Source organism: Cryptomeria japonica, chromosome 4, assembly GCF_030272615.1.
Source record: "Cryptomeria japonica chromosome 4, Sugi_1.0, whole genome shotgun sequence".
NCBI classification, from domain to species: domain Eukaryota; kingdom Viridiplantae; phylum Streptophyta; class Pinopsida; order Cupressales; family Cupressaceae; genus Cryptomeria; species Cryptomeria japonica.
In genome coordinates, this window is record NC_081408.1 from 764,455,436 (window position 1) to 764,472,672 (window position 17,237).

The window sequence follows — 17,237 nt, forward strand, 5'->3', positions numbered from 1 at the left end:
TTAGTAATCGGTGAACACAAATAATGATATAGGATGATTATCGATATTAAGCATTTGATTGAACCGAATAGATTAATTATATGCAAATGAAGAATGGTTATCAAGTGAAGGATTGATTGCTTGAAGGTTTTCATCATAATTATCGATAGGATAAATGATTGAATGAGAGACTTCATTTATCTCTCATTCAATCATTTATCTTACTGAAGCTATCATGCATTAACACTCCCTCTTAGCTAGGTAAGATAATTGCAAACAATATATTCAAGCATCACAATTCAAATGATAGTTAGCATTCTTTACTCAATCTGACACTCTAGAAGATCATATCACCTAATCACATGATATGAAGTATCACCTAAACACGTGATATAAATGTCCATCACGTCAATCTTGTGATGATGGGATATCACTTAAGCACGTGATATCAGTATTGCCTAAACACGCAATACTTAAGGATAATCATATGAGAAGGATTAACTTCTCATCTTATCCAAGTGATATGTGCACTAACACTTTATACAAATGTTTTATCACAACACAATCATGGCACATCCATGACACACCAGAGATCCAACATGATAACTCGTTTGGACATTATAAGATCGTCACCTTATAATGTCTCCATACAAGTGTTCATTATCTTGAGAGATCGTCACCTCTTAGATATGAACTCAGGGGATAAAAATCCAAAATGTCCTATCATGACGAAGAAGTTTAGACATTAAACATTTTATTGATATGTAAATATAGATTACAAAGCAAATTACCTTTCTATCATACTTAAACCTTTTCTGAAGTGATCAACCTTCACCTTGGAAAGATTTTTGGTCAGAATATCTGTCGTTTGATCTCTTGTACAATCATATTCTAATTGAATTACATTTCTGTCTACCATATCTCGCACATAGTGATATGGGATCTCAATATGTTTGGATTTGTCATGGAACACTGGGTTAACTGAAAGTTTTATGTAGCTCTGATTATCATAGTGTATAATGGTGGGTTTCATAGGTTCTCCAAACAACACCACAAACAAGTTTCTAAGCCATACTGCCTCTCGAGTAGCCATAGAAGTTGCAATGTATTCTGCCTCGGTGGAGCTTTGAGCTACAGAGGACTGCTTCTTGCTAATTCAAGATATCATGGCTGAACCCAGACTGAAGCAACACCTTGAGGTGCTTTTTCTGTTAGTTACACTTCCAACCCAATCTGAATCTATAAATCCATGTAGGTTTATGTCAACTTTCTCATATTTGAGACCAAGGTTTAGAGTACCTTGTAGGTATCTCATAATGTGCTTTACTGCAACCAAGTGTATCTCCTTAGGTTCACACATGAACTGACAAGGCATTAACTACATAACAGATATCTGGCCTTGTATTCATCAGGTACATCAGGGACCCAATCGTCTGTCTGTATTGAGTAGAGTCAGTGGGTTGTGACTCTGCTTTTTTTTCTTTAAGTTTATGTAGATTGGTTTCCATAGGAGAGGTCATGGGCCTACAATTTAGCATTCCGAATATCTTCAATATATCCAAGGTATACTTTCCTTGGTTTAGTATAATGTTGTCAGAATTCTGCCATGCTTCCAATCCTAGGAAGTAATGAAGGAGTCCTAAGTCCTTCATATCAAATTCTTTGGATAGATCTTTCTTGCATTGATCTATAAGATGATCATTTCTTGTGATTAATAAGTTATCAACATATAAAATCAACATTAGCATATCACCTTTATTTCTTTTGTAGTAGAGATTAGGATCTGCATCATTTTTAGAGAAGCCTAGTCTTGAGAGATAGGTGTCAATTCTTTCATACCAGGCTCTGGGAGCTTGTTTAAGCCCATAGAGAGCTTTCTTGAGTCTGCACATACGAGACTCTGCATCATAAATTTCAAACCTTTCAGGTTGCTCTAGGTAGACTTCTTCTGAGATTTCACCATTTAGAAATGTTGTCTTAACATCCATCTGGTGTACCTTCCACCCCTTAGCTGCTGCAATGGCTAATACAACTCTTATTGATGTATATCTGGCAACAGGTGCAAAAGTTTTTTCATAATCTATTCCTTCTCTTTGAGAGAACCCTCTAGCTACAAATCTAGCCTGTGTTTTTCAATACTCCCGTCTGCAGCATGTTTGATCTTAAAAAGTAATTTAGATGAAACAACATATTTTTTAGTTGGCCTAGGAACAATCTCCCAAACACCATTTTTCATAATGGATTGATACTCTTCAAACATGGCATCCTTCCATACTTGATGTTCAAGAGCCTCCGATACATTGTTTGGTTCGGCTTTAGAGAGATCATTCATAAGGGCAACATAGCTAGTGAATTTGTTAGGCCTTTTGCTTTCCCTGAAGGTTCCTGGAGGAGCAACAAACTTCTGAGCTTCTGCTACAGTTTTGGTGGCTCATAGTGGTCTTTTCTTGAGGTTTTCTCCAGGTGGACTTTGAGTTTCACTTATAGTTTCCTCAGGTTTCTCCCTCTGAAGCTCAGGAGTAGGATCTCTATCTATGCTAGGGGTGGAGATATAGACTTCAGGGTCTAGAGAGCTTTGGGCTCTTTTGAAAGCTAAGTCTTCTTCAAAGATCACATCCCTGTTTAGTTCAATATTCTTTTGACCAGGTATATAGATCTTGTAAGCTTTGGAGGTTTCACTATATCCTACAAAGATTCCCCTTTTCCCAGAAGGCTCTAGTTTTAATCTTTTCTCCTTAGGTACATGAATATAGACAGGGCATCCAAATATTCTAAGGTGGCTAATATCAAGTTTTGATTTAGTAAAGACTTCCTCAGGGGTCTTATCTTCAAGATGAGAGTGGGGACATCTATTTTGAATATATACAACAGTGCTAGTTGCTTTTGCCCAAAGATTGATATTTAGATTCTGATCAAGAATCATAGCTTTGACAACTTCAACGATTGTCCTATTTTTCTTTTCAGCTATCCCATTTTGTTGAGGGTTATAAGATATTGTTAACTCCCTCTTAATCCCTGAATTTTTACAAAACTCTTTAAATAATTCTGATGTGTATTCCCCCCCATTGCTAGTTCTTAGGATTTTAATTTTATTTCTTGAGTAGTTCTCTGTTAGTGATTTGAATTCTTTAAACCTATTAAGGATCTCTTTTGATTCTTTACTTTTCAAAAAGTAGATCCAAGTTTTCCTAGAGTAGTCATCAACAAATATTACATAATACATCAATCCCCCAAATGAAGGTACAGACATAAGTCCACATACATCAGAATGAACTAACTTAAAAATTTTACTTGTTTTCCTAGTACTATTATGAAAAACGCCTTTAGTATTTTTACCTAGGGCACATCCTGTGCATGCCCCTGAATGATATTGCTTCAACTTAGGTAGACCTATGACAAGGTCTCCCATTGAAGATAAAGCTCTAAAATTTAGGTGGCCTAGTCTTCTATGCTAGATTTCATTTGCATATGTAGTCTCATGAATTAGGGCTAAGTTGGGCTCTGTACATAGCTCATACAAATAGCCTTGTCTTTGACTAATTGTTTTAGCTTTCTTGATGGATGAGTTCTTTGGCCAAGCCAATACTTTGTTGTCCATGAAGGTTACTCTGTATCCATTGTCCTCCAGTGCTGATATTGAGACTAGATTTCTCTTGATGTTTGGAACATATAACACTCCTCTAAGTTGTAATGATACACCCGATTTTAGTTTGATGGTGCAGGTTCCAACTCCTTTGACAGGGTGTGTAGAATCATCTCCGATAGTTACTTCATCATCATTCTCCTCTTTCATGGTGTCTAGTACTTCTCTGAATCCCGTGATGTGTCTGGATGAGCTATTGTCGATCACCCAGGAATTCACTTTGTTTGATGCTTGATTTGTGAGTGTTGAATAGAGTACATACTTCTGGGAGTCCTCTTCCCTTTTGGATTTTCCTGTTTTGGCAAATGTGGCTTGTTTAGCTCTTTCTGGAGATTTGGCAACATAGTGCCCAAATTTGTCACATCTGTAACACTGAATCTGAGAGAGGTCCTTCTTGAAGGAGTTCTTGCTGGGACGACCTTTTCTCTTCCTGAATTGCTTCTGCTTGCCTTTCTTGTTTGAGTTCATATTTAGAACTTGAAGATCTTCATCTATATTCTTCTGTTTGGTCCCTTTCTTATTTTGCCTTGATTCCTCTTGGAGATAGTCAGCCTTTAGCCTATCGAATTTTGAGAAGTTATCCCTTGCACTGATGCCTTGGACGAATGTTTCCCATATGCTAGGCAACCCATCTAGAGCAATGAGGGTTTATTCTTTGCTTTGGATCTCATATTCAAGGGTTGCCAGTTCATCCCTTAGGGCAGATATTCGCATGAAGTAGGCATTGACTGATTCTCCTTTTATCATGGCTATGTGATTTGTTTCTCTTTTTAGAGCCAAGGTTCTACTGGCATTAGATATCTCAAAAGCATCTTCAAGTGCTTTGAACATGTTGAAGGTTGTTTCATGTTTCCTTGTAATGGGCATAATGTTGTTCCTTACCCCATCAACTATGATTTTGATAGCCTTATCATTTCCTTCTCTCCAAATTGCTTTGTCAGGTTTAGTGTTAGGTTCTTCAGTTTCAGTCTTTACAAATGATTCGACTTTATTTTCTTTTAGAATCATTTGGATTCTGAATTTCCATGCGGAGATGTCATCACCTCCTCCGAGTCTGCCTTCAAATCTGATAGCGCTAGCCATTGATAGGATTGTGATGTTGAATATATGCTTGATTTGAATTTTACGTAAAATTCAACAGCCTTAGGTTCGATTTAACTATAGCTTTGATACCATGTAAATGATGTTCAATTTACATTCAATATGCAAGTTATATTCTATTTGATATTATCTTGTTTTATGTATTATTGATTTAAAATATAAATCTGACTATCTTCTTTTGTATGGCAGGTGAGAGGAGCATTTATAAATTTCGATGTCCTTTCTCACAAATGCCATTTGATAAATATATAGCAAGTTGGGTACGATCAAGCAATGCCTTGATCGGTGACCGATCAAGGCATTACTTGATCATGCCCCTTTGCTAATTATATTAATAACAAATGGTGCATATTAACAATCGATGCCAACCGGTATATGTTATACCTTAACAACCGATAACTATCGGTGTATGCTTAACCTTAACATCCCGAAGGTAATCGGTGCTTCTTTACCATGCCACCCGATATTAATCGGTGCACATATAATCCAATATCAATCGGTGTCAGTTTATATTAACACCCGATACTAATCGGTGTTTGGTTAATTCGATTAATCATTTGTTTACTATTAATTATGTTAACCGATATAAATCAGAATGCATTAGCATGATTTAGTAATCGGTGAACACAAATAATGATATAGGATGATTATCGATATTAAGCATTTGATCGAACTGAATAGATTAATTATATGCAAATGTAGAATGGTTATCAAGTGAAGGATTAATTGCTTGAAGGTTTTCATCATAATTATTGATAGGATAAATGATTGAATGAGACTTCATTTATCTCTCATTCAATCATTTATCTTACCGAAGCTATCATGCATTAACAATGGAGAGATTAAAATTCTAGAGTTATGACTATGCAGAGTGAGGATTTGGGAGCACACAACTTTTGTAAGTAAAATGTGATCAATTTATGGCGTTCATGGAGAGAAAAAAACCTAAAGTTATGATTGCATAGTGAGGATTTGGGAGCTCACCAAAGACATGGATCGAGCTTTGTGTGTCAAGGCATCTAAAAGGTTGTGCTAAATTTGTTGTTGGACCTTGGGCATAGTCATGGACATATGATTGTGTTTGATGTTGCTCAAATGCTTAGTTGTGTCCCCATGCTTTATATGGTGGTTGGTTCATATTTGGTTCATGATGACATTGAGAATGTGGTCTATCAGGGGGAGTTGTGTATCTTGGAACATATGCATAAGGTTGAGTCTCAACAAATGTGTCTAAAACATTTAGTGTAACAGACAATAGCTTAAGGCTTGTAGGTGTTTTTATTTGTTGATCTTGATGACATGCATATACTTTCATTTAATCTCATATTTTAGCCTTTTTCACATTCCTTAATACCCATTTTCATGCCATATCATATCATTTTACCTCCTTTGTGTTAAATTAGGATCAGACTGTAGCGAAATAGATAACAATAATAGATAGACAAATAAATGCACACAAAGAACACCAAACTACCTTGGGAAAACCTCCCTCTTGGAGGTGAAAAACCCAACAACTAATCTCGGATCTTTATTATGCAATAATCAGAGGTAATTACAACATGCTTCAACACTTGAAGCAATTAACACCAATTAGTTATGCATAGAAGAACAACATACACAATGATGTACTTATCTCTGAGAATAGAGTGGTTGTTGTCACAAGTAGGTTCGCTGTCTTAGAGATGAAGTTCACTGCCTTCAAAGGATGTTTGCTGCCCTTCAAATGATGTTCGCTGTCCTTCCAATGATGATCGTTGTCACTGGAGATCAATACACTATCCTAGGATGAGGTTAGCTGCCTTCAAGGATAGTTTGCTGCCTTTGAAGATAGTTCGCTGTCACTAAATGATGATTCACTGACTTAGAAGACAGTTCACTGTGCTGAATGTATTTGCTGATCATAGAAGATATTCACTGTATGAATATGTTCGTTGAATTGTGTTTGTTTACAATGAGATTGACTTTACATATATATGAGACTCTAGCCTTCCAATTTACCTTAGGTCAGCTTTACAATGAAAGCAAATTAATTGCAATACAAACCTTAAGGTTGGCGCCAATACTGAAATAGCCCCACACGTTAGAATTGACCCCAATATGGGTCAACACCAACACGTTACAACCTTTATAGGTTATATCATGATTATTGCAAGATAGGACATGACTAAGGCCAATGGCCAATTAGTCATCCAAATGTGCTAGGTGTGCTAGGTCGGCCCTAGAAGGGCTCCGACCTAGCTACATACATCAACACTTTGTGCTGCATACGATTAAATATAAATAAGAAATATTTAATTTAGTTTTAAGATAAAATAAGTGATTAATATATTAGATTGTATTTATTAGCTCATGTCATGTCCCCATCTTTGACCCAAAAAGATAACAGAGAAAGAACAATTGTGGGATCAAGATTGGTTGCTTTGGTAGCGTTTTCAAATGGTTAAAGTAATAACTTACATAGTACCAATAATAGGTGAAAGGGAAAGTGTTGGTGTAATTAATTATTCATGTTGGATGTTATTACACCTTACTAAAGTTTACTTAGGATAATGCATTTCATAGTAGTTTGGGTATAAGACACTTGGGTGTTTGTGCCACATTGGAATAGTGTGTGTAGGAGAATTTCCACCTTTTATGGTGTGATTTTGTTACTTCTCTATCATATCCACGTATTGTGGAGTGATAATTCCACCTTCAGTGGGTGATCCAGCTCATGTGGAATATTATATTGTTTCTCTTACCTACCCACACCTATTTCCTACCTACCCTTGTTTCTTATTGAGCCACATGCCATGTTTGTGTGCTCACATATCCATATAGTTTTACTTATATATGCAGGCTCATATTCATTGTATCGAACAACTAGTTTTATCTATTGATGAGAATACAGTTTATTCTTGTCCTATATTTTGTACTTTTCATTGAGCTCTTGATCTTGGCAAAATCTTACATGGTATCAGAACCATTAGAGCGTCATTGATTCACCTTTGAGAGACATTATTGCAACGTCAAGAGACAGATATGAGAAGCAACATCTTTTGGAGGTGTCTTAGACTAGATCCGACCTCACCATCACGTCCGGGTGGCCGTTTCCATGAATTTTAACTATAAATTCGCCTATATTGGGTGAGTCAATTTTGGGGCTTGGAGGGAAAAATCAACCTATTAAGCTGTACGGTATGGGTTTTCAATTTTTTTTTCAAAAAAAAAAAGAGCAAAGAAAAGAAAAATTCTATTTTTTAAGGGGGGGGGGGGAGGGGTTTAACCCCCCCCACGACACCGTACTATAGAATTTATTGCTTTTGCAGAGTGGTACTATTGGCACACATACCTCCATTGCCGACCTCCTCTCCCGTGCGTCGGTTCGTCTACGTCTCTCGGCTTCGTCTCCCAACAACTACTCCTTGCCCGTTGCTGCAGACTTTGGGCGGCTTTCCCAGCGACCACCGGTTCGTTGCCTGCCAGAGATCTCTCGGCGACCTGTCCACGTGATCATCGCTTGTTGGCGACCTTGCTGCTCCAAGTACCTGCCTTGGTTTCTTTCGGCAGTCCGACCGAGTTCTTCCGGCGGCTTGCTCACTAACTGCCGGGCCCACACCTCACCTGGACACGTGGCAAGGAATCATTCGACGATTTTGTCTACTCAATGCCCAGTTGGCCGACAACTCAATTTTGCTCTGTCATTTTCCATGGAGGACGACACATAACCGACTGTACACAACACGACATCACCACGTCATCCTTTCCGAGCGCCACGTCATTTGTATGAACTAATCTGATTCTGCCACGTCAGCAGTCCGTACTGTACAGACACGCAGTCAGCAGGGGAGTGAAGTTTTGGCAACGGCCATGCGACCGCCAAATTTAATCGCGCAGATTGCTGATGTCATCATTTTTTTGAAAATTTATAAGCCCCCTCTCATTGAGCTTTTCAGTTTTGCAGTTCAACTTTGGAAGGCCATATTTTGCTCATTTTTGCTCCTTTTTGGGTGATTTTGTTTTTTGAAATGGGCTAATTTTTCGTGTACTTTCTCGTGGTGGCATTATTTTATGATTTTGATGGACATATTTTTCAGAATTCTCAGTTTTTGGTGATTGTACGTGTCCAATCCTCGTTTCTGCAACTTCCCGGATTCCGTTTGGGCTCATATGAACTCCTTTTCAGGTGCTGTTTTTTTGAAAGTGCATAATTTTTCTACTTTCATAATCTGTCATTTTGCAGTGATTTTGAGTAGAAATTGTACTTTCAACATATGGTCTTTTTTGGTCAATTTGGCCCTTGTATTGCATAGATCTATCTTGCTGGTCTTTTGCATTATAGTTGTTAGCCTATTGGGGCAGTTGTAAAACAAAATCAGAAGTCCACCTTGCCATTGTTTGCAAGTGGCCTTTTGTGCTCTTATGTTTTTTCCATTTTGCTGCTATGGGTTCTCCTAAGTTTCCTCTCTTAACTCCTCATAATTATGCTACTTGGAAAATTGATGCATGGAGTAAACTTATGGAAAAAGGACTAACTCGTTATATTGATGGAACTATTGTTGCTCCCACTTATCCTAAGGCTAATCCTGTTTCTCACTTGGATTGACTCACTAAAAATATCATTGCAATTGGTACCTTAAGAAAGTATGTATCAAAGGATCTCATTTTTCATATTGAGAAATGTACTCTAATTAAGGATGCTTGGCAAAAGTTTCAAGACTTGTATGGTCAAGTTGATGAGATTAGGGGATATCAGATTGATAGTGATCTCACTATGTTAGATCCCAAGAACTTTGATACTATACAAGAATATGTCACTAAGGCAAAAGAGTTGAGGGCACAACTCAAAGATTGTGGCATTGATAAGAAGGATTCTCAATTCATCTTCAATTTGATGGGCAAACTTCCACACGAATATGCAACATTTGTTTGTAGTTTCCAAACCTATAGGATGACAATGAGTTCAAGCTACACAATGCCTACATTTGATGCTTTCATCCAAATGTTGATGATGGAACAAAGTAAGTTGATAAGCATGGGCATTCTTAAGACTTCTAAGTCTCAAGCATTAGTGGCAAATCAAGGGAACAAAGGAAATCAAGGAAAGGACAACTCAAACAAGAAGAAATTGCAATCAAAGCCTAAGGACAAGCATCACCTTCTTCACAAGGAGATTCATCCTCTTCTAAGAAGGACAATTCACCAAAAAGGGAGAGACCTACTTGTGCCTATTGTAAAAAGGTTGGTCATGAGGAGCGTCATTGCCATTCTAAGAAGTTTGATGAGCTCACACATATCTTCAAAAAGCACAACATTGATTTGCCTAATGCCTACAAGAAGGATGATTCATCAACTTCCACTTCCTCACAATCAAAGGGGAAAGGGAAAGCATTCATGGCCTCAACAAGCGGGAAGACTCACTCTTTTGGGACAAGAAAAGGAAAAGCTCTTTGTGCTACTACAAGTCATGATCGGGGAGATGACTTCTAGATTGAGGGGCTTCTCATCATATGGCATCTTTGCAGTCTATGTTCTCTTCATTTGAGCCTTGCACCATGCCGCAGATTTTGATGGGTAATCATACATACATGGATGTGATTGGGAAAATAACTATTGCCATTGGGGATAACTCCTTCAATGATGTGTTGTGTGTACCCCACTTGACAAACAATCTTCTTTCCATCTATCAAATCACACATGGGGTAACTAAGAGAATTGTGGAGTTCACACCCGAGTCAGTTTTCATTAGAGACTTGGAGACTAGAGCTATCATTGCGAATGGGGTGGTGGATCATGCATCTCGGTTATATTCCTTTTCAGATTTTGTTGATGAGGATGATTTCACATATGATTATTCTACACATGATGATCACACTTCTTGTGATGATTCAGATTTTGAGAACTTTGGGTACTTGAACTTGGGGATTCTCACATGTGACCCCGTTCTTGAGCCTTGTGCTTCATCTTCTATTGATATCACATCACCTATTGCACCTGATGATGCAGATAGTGCGACAATTTTGCCTTTTTGTGATTCAGTGCAACAGGATATACCTTGTCTTCCAGCTTCAGTTTCATGTGATGATTACTTGACAGACATTGCAGGTTTATTTGTGGAATCCTACATTGCAGATTTGGGAGACATCATTGATGATATTCATTTTCTCTTTGATGAAGATGATCCTTCTTTGATTGTTGCGAGGGAACACTCTGACCCTCTTGTTCATTCTCTACATGATCATTCTTTCGAGGTTGACATGATTGTGGATTCTTATGTATATCAGTTGGAGGAGGTCTCTTTATCTTTAGAGGATACATGTGAGTCTTTGGATCATGTTCTACATTTATCTCCACTAGATCTTGGAGTGCCTTTTTCAACAGTGTGGAGCAGTTCACCACCTTTGGAGGGGGTAACCTTCATCATCGACATGGGGACACTTGAGCAGTTTTCAGAGACTTCATTCATCATGAGTTTTTTTCCTACATCTTCCCTTCATGATTGGGGAGACTTTATGGATACACCTTTGGTTTTGTTTCTTCCTAAGGGGAGGAATGTTGTTCGACGTTCATGGATCAGTTTCTTCATACATCATCGAGCTTCTATCATTGGTGCAGATTCTACATTAAGGGGGGGCTACCTAGCTTCTCTTCTTCTCTCATATGGGGGGACTTTTTCCTTGCATGGGGTTTTGTTCTTCACATACTTCTATGAGAGTTCTCTTGTATAGTTTTCATCTCTCTTTTGGGGGAGAGTTTTTTCCCATTGGGTTTTTCTCTCTTTCCCCGCTTTGTGAGAGATTTCATTGCATTGGTTTGCATGCATTTACATTTTTACATGGGTACCTAACATGGCCTAGTAGCCGAGACCCATCTTGCATTGCTTAGTTGCATTGTAGACTTAAGTGCATTCCCCTAAGTTGCACTTAAGGGGGGGCGGCGGGTGTGGGGCGGGGGGGTTGGTGTAATTAATTATTCATGTTGGATGTTATTACACCTTACTTAAGTTTACTTAGGATAATGCATTTCATAGTAGTTTGGGTATGAAACATTTAGGTGTTTGTGCTACATTGGAATAGTGTGTGCAGGAGAATTTCCATCTTTTATGGTATGATCTTGTTACTACTCTATCGTATCCACTTATTGTGAAGTGATAATTCCACCTTCGGTGGGTTATCCAGCTCATGTGGAATATTATATTGTTTCTCCTACCCACCCACACCTATTTCCTACCTACCCTTGTTTCTTATTGAGCTACATGTCATGTTTGTGTGCTTACATATCCATATAGTCTTGCCTATATATGCAGGCTCATATTCATTGTGTTGAACAACTATTTTTATCTATTGATGAGAATATAGTTTATTCTTGTCCTATATTTTGTCTCTCTATTTTGTACTTTTCATTGAGCTCTTGATCTTGGTAAAATCTCACAGAAAGTTTAAAATATCTTATCCAGTTAACATCCACATGCAATCTTTCGAACATACATGTCTGCTAAACATTTTCATATCATTTGTAGATACATTGGAATAGTGTGTGTAGGAGAATTTCCACCTTTTATGGTATGATCTTGTTACTACTCTATCATATCCACTTATTGTGAAGTGATAATTCCACCTTCGGTGGGTTATCCAGTTCATGTGGAATATTATATTGTTTCTCCTACCCACCCACACCTATTTCCTACCTACCCTTGTTTCTTATTGAGCCACATGTCATGTTTGTGTGCTTACATATCCATATAGTCTTGCTTATATATGCAGGCTCATATTCATTGTGTTGAACAACTATTTTTATCTATTGATGAGAATATAGTTTATTCTTGTCCTATATTTTGTCTCTCTATTTTGTACTTTTCATTGAGCTCTTGATCTTGGTAAAATCTCACAGAAAGTTTAAAATATCTTATCCAGTTAACATCCATATGCAATCTTTTGAGAAGCGATAGAAAGTAGGAACATACATGTCTGCTAAACATTTTCATATCATTTGTAGATACATAAATGCACTCTTTCCCACTCCATTCAGGATTATGCAGTGGCAAGCAATAATAATGCAAATCAAGGATGACACTAAGAGATGGTAAAAATTGAAGATATACATTGTTGATTTTTCTATATAAATTGGAAATACCAACAACGGTACCTATACATTGCGTAATCAGATTGACATATCAGAGACATCACCATTAATTATTGTTGTAAGTATATCCGTTTAGATTAGGGACAATAACATATCACAACATAGTGGAGTGCAGATCAAATGTCCTCCTTGCATCAACCATATCAGGGACACTTCAGTAATACACTGTCACTATATTGATTGTACAATTCGGTATTAGATATAGAGATCAAGATCATCTTACATACATTCAATTGTTGAATCAGAGATTGCGGAGATATTTGTTCTTATATCATCATATTATAAGTTATAACAATGTGAATTATAATCTATCATTTGTGTATTAATATCATTTATCATCATTTTTTAAGATTTATTTTGTTAAAGAAGTCCCTTGCAATTGATTTACAAATTAATTGTTCCCTTCTTCCTAAAGTACTGGGACAAGGGGACATTTTAGTGGTATCAGAGCTATTTTCTAGCCATTTTGTGAAATCTAGTTAATTCCAAGAAGAGGAAATAAAATGAGTGATCAACTAAGCAATAAATTAAGGGCTTTTATGGAACAAACAACTCAGACTACCCAAGCCTTCTCTGAACAAAATCAGAAGACAAATCAACTACTTATGCAAACTCTTCAAACCATAAATAATAACTAGCCTAGGGCCAATCAAAGTAAGGGGGGGGGGTGGGGGGAGCTCATTCAAACCATCTGGAAACAACAACCAAATAAGAAGTTCCAAACCAACAAGACCATCATTCCTACCCAATGAGATTCATGAGGAAGAGGGAGAAGAAGAAAATGGACCCCCTCCTAATAATGTGGATGAGATCTTGGGGACTTATTCTAGGTTGGACCACGAATTAAGAAGTCACGTATCTTTCAAAGGCTATTGTGATGCCAAAATGGAAGCCAATCCTTGCACAAAAAGGAGGAAGCAATCTGATAAGGATCTTAAAAGAGAGAATCAACAAAATTACCTTGCCTAACTTCGATGGAACTAGAAAAACTTCCGCACGCTCATGGGTTCAAAAGTTAGATACTTACCTATCCTTAAGTCCTATGATAGAAGAGAATGCAATCAAGTTTGGGGTGTTGCATTTAATAGGGACAACTCACGAATGGTGGCATCATGGTCTTGTCACCCAAGACCATCAACAAGTATCCACTTATGATGAGTTCATGCACAAACCCATCAGAAGATTTGACAAAAAACATCCATAATGGTATTTTAAAGAATTAACTCAACTTAAACAACAATGGACAATAGAGGAGTTTGCCTTCAATTTCCAAAAATTAGTTGTCAAGGTGCCAAAAATTTCTCAAGAAAGACTCATTGACCTCTTTCTGGAAGGATTAAAAGAATCAACCCGCAATATAGTAAGTGCCATGGACCCCACAAGCTTAGAGGAAGCAATCCTAAAGGCTATGAAATTTCATAATCACCCATCCAAAGATAAGTCCAAAACTTTAACATCAAACACAGACTCCAAAAATCCTCATAAAGATGAGGAACATAAGAAGGAATTCCAAGGAAAAACTTTCTTTTATTGTAATGACAAATGGGAACATGGACATGTATGCCAAGATGGAAATGGCCAAAAATGATGAGATGATCAAAGAAAGAGGAGTTTTTACTTTAAGTGCAAGGAACCATGGGAACGTAGGGAATTCGAGTCCATATGATTGAAGCATCTGTTGATGAAGAAGCAAGGGAGAATATAGATAAGAAAGCAAAGTATGAAGAAGGAGATATTAAGAACCTGTAATCAAAAGAAGAAGAGACTTCAAGATGGAGCTTCATGGAGGAATTGATACCGTAGTATCTCCTATTCGAAAGAAAGGGAAGGAAGATACTTACTCAAGAATTCTGAGCAGACTTATGGTATGATTTTGATATTAACATATTAAGGATAATATACATTAATCCTAATCTAACAATATAGGTCTCCAAATGTATGCTTCATGTTTGTACAAGTGTATACTTTGCGTATGCTCGATGTCTTCATGCATTCATATTTATACTTCGTGTTCTCACATGCATGCTAAATACTATGTAATCCTCTTTACGAGAGAGGGCTTGGAGAGTAAGAGATGGGTCACAAGGGGTTCGTAAGTAACCTAAAAGCATGTACTTACAATTGAGGAGTCAAGTAACCCCTTACGGCTTGGCCTCGATCATGCAAGAGGGAATGCATAAAGATCGATTACGGCTTGGCCTCGATCATGCAAGAGGGAATGCATAAAGATCAATTGTATAAAACCATCTTGTGTTGTGGGCTTGAGATGCAGCGAAGAGGTTGCAAGGGGCTCGTAAGTGACCTTGAAATGAATCCTTACAATTGAAGATTCAAGTAACCAGGTTACATTCTCCCCCCAACTTCACAAGATGGCAAGCGCTTTTAGGGAGATGAGGCCTTAATGGGACAGTGAGTAGGAGCCTCCAAGTTGAGCAAGGGGGTTAGAAGCAACCTCCCTTGGGCTTAGTGTAGAAATGGCTCCAAGCAATCCCATCTCGTCTCTTCTTCCCAAACTCTAACATGCTTGTATTATGTATGATGTAGTTGCTTAATCCTTACAATGGGACATGTATATATGTATATTTGCATGTGTGGTTCATAATGTAATTACAGGTTATCCTTACAATTTTTTACTCATATAAGTACAAGGGTTCAAAGTCAAAACCCTCATGAAAAAATTTAAGAATTCTTGTGGGCAAGCATCTTCAAGGAGGGGAGACTGTCATGTCCCTATCTTTGACAAAAAAACAAAAAAAAAAGAACAATTGTGCGATCAAGACTGGTAGCTTTGGTAGCGTTTTCAAGTGGTTAAAGTAATAAGTTACATGGTACCAATACTAGGTGAAAGGGAAAGTTTAAAATATCTTATCCAATTAACATCCATATGGTTATAGCAGACAGAGCAAGTGATAAACAAGAGCATCAAATAATAAAGATAACACTCATTGATATATCCATTACCGATCAAAAAATGACAAAAGAATAATCAATATAGATTAGCGATATAATGGGAAGGAATTAATTAACATCCATAGTCAGTATACATCAACGAATCTCTCTATACGATGATCATGGGGAACGAAGGTAGTATCAATAAAAGGATACGATGATAACATAATTATCATCGTTGATGAGTTAGGTACTAATCCTAACCAATGCCAAAGATGCAATTAATAAAATATTTAATCGATATGTTTTTGATTAAAAAGTAGTGTTAACTACGGTGCTGATCCTTTACATAGTCAGAGACTATCAAAAATACATTTACAACAACTAAAACTTTACAAAACAACAACCTAGACCCAAATCAAGGAGGGGTAGGGACACCTGAGCCAAGAGGGGTATGGGGGGGGCGGGGTGGTAAATTTCCCCTTTTGCTTGCAACAAGCAACAGTCCAGGCAATACTGCCATTGGGACCATCAAGAGAGTGATCAAGTGGAAAGGTCCTCACTTGGGAATCATTAGTAGATTCAAAGGAGTGCAGCTGCGAGGCAACAACCGGCTGCTGTAGAACAACATAGGACTGTTGCAGAACAACGACAAGGGGTTGTTGTAGAACAACAATAGGTTGCTGCAGAGGGGTGGCTCCAGGAGTGGAAGCAGTAGGTGTAGAGCAAAGATGCACATTGGAGGCGACAAGAGTTAAATCCAAAACGGGAGCCATTAGAGTTGGATTGTCACCAACAACAACACCCTCTTGAGAGGATTCAATCGAAACAGAGTCAAAAGCATTGATTGTCAAGTGATCTTCAATAGCCTCCTTCCACCAAGTAGCATCACCTCTGTGGTGAGAGAGAGAATAGTCCGAAGCCAAGTGACCTATTGAGAAGCACCTTCGACAGCGAAAGGGGAGGCCCTCATAATCCAGCGTTTGAGTCCATGGCCTATCCCCAACCATAAGAACCACATCCTTAGGGAGGGGCAAAGATACACCAACATCAATCAATAGGCGGGCAAAGGTAGAATGACCCATGGAAAACATGGCATGATCAACCTTCAAGAAGTTGCCAATGAAATTACCAATGGCCTCGAAACAAGAAGGTTCCCAGAAATGGAGGGGGAGGTTGGGGAGGCGTACCCAAACCGAATGAATAGTTAGAGATTCAGTAAGGGGGTTGAAAGAAGGGGTGACTACATAAAGGCAAATGCACATCGGTTATGAAGAGGAATGAACGCTGTTGAATAAATGCGCTCTCTTGAGAAGAGATAGAAAGTAGGAATAGACATGTTTGTTGAAAATTTTCATATCATCTGTAAGATATATAAATGCACTCTTTCCCACTCCATTTGGGATTATGCAGTGGCAAGCAATAATAATGCAAATCAAGGATGACACTAAGAGATGGTAGATATTGAAGATATACATAAAAAATAGCATCTATTATTGACTTG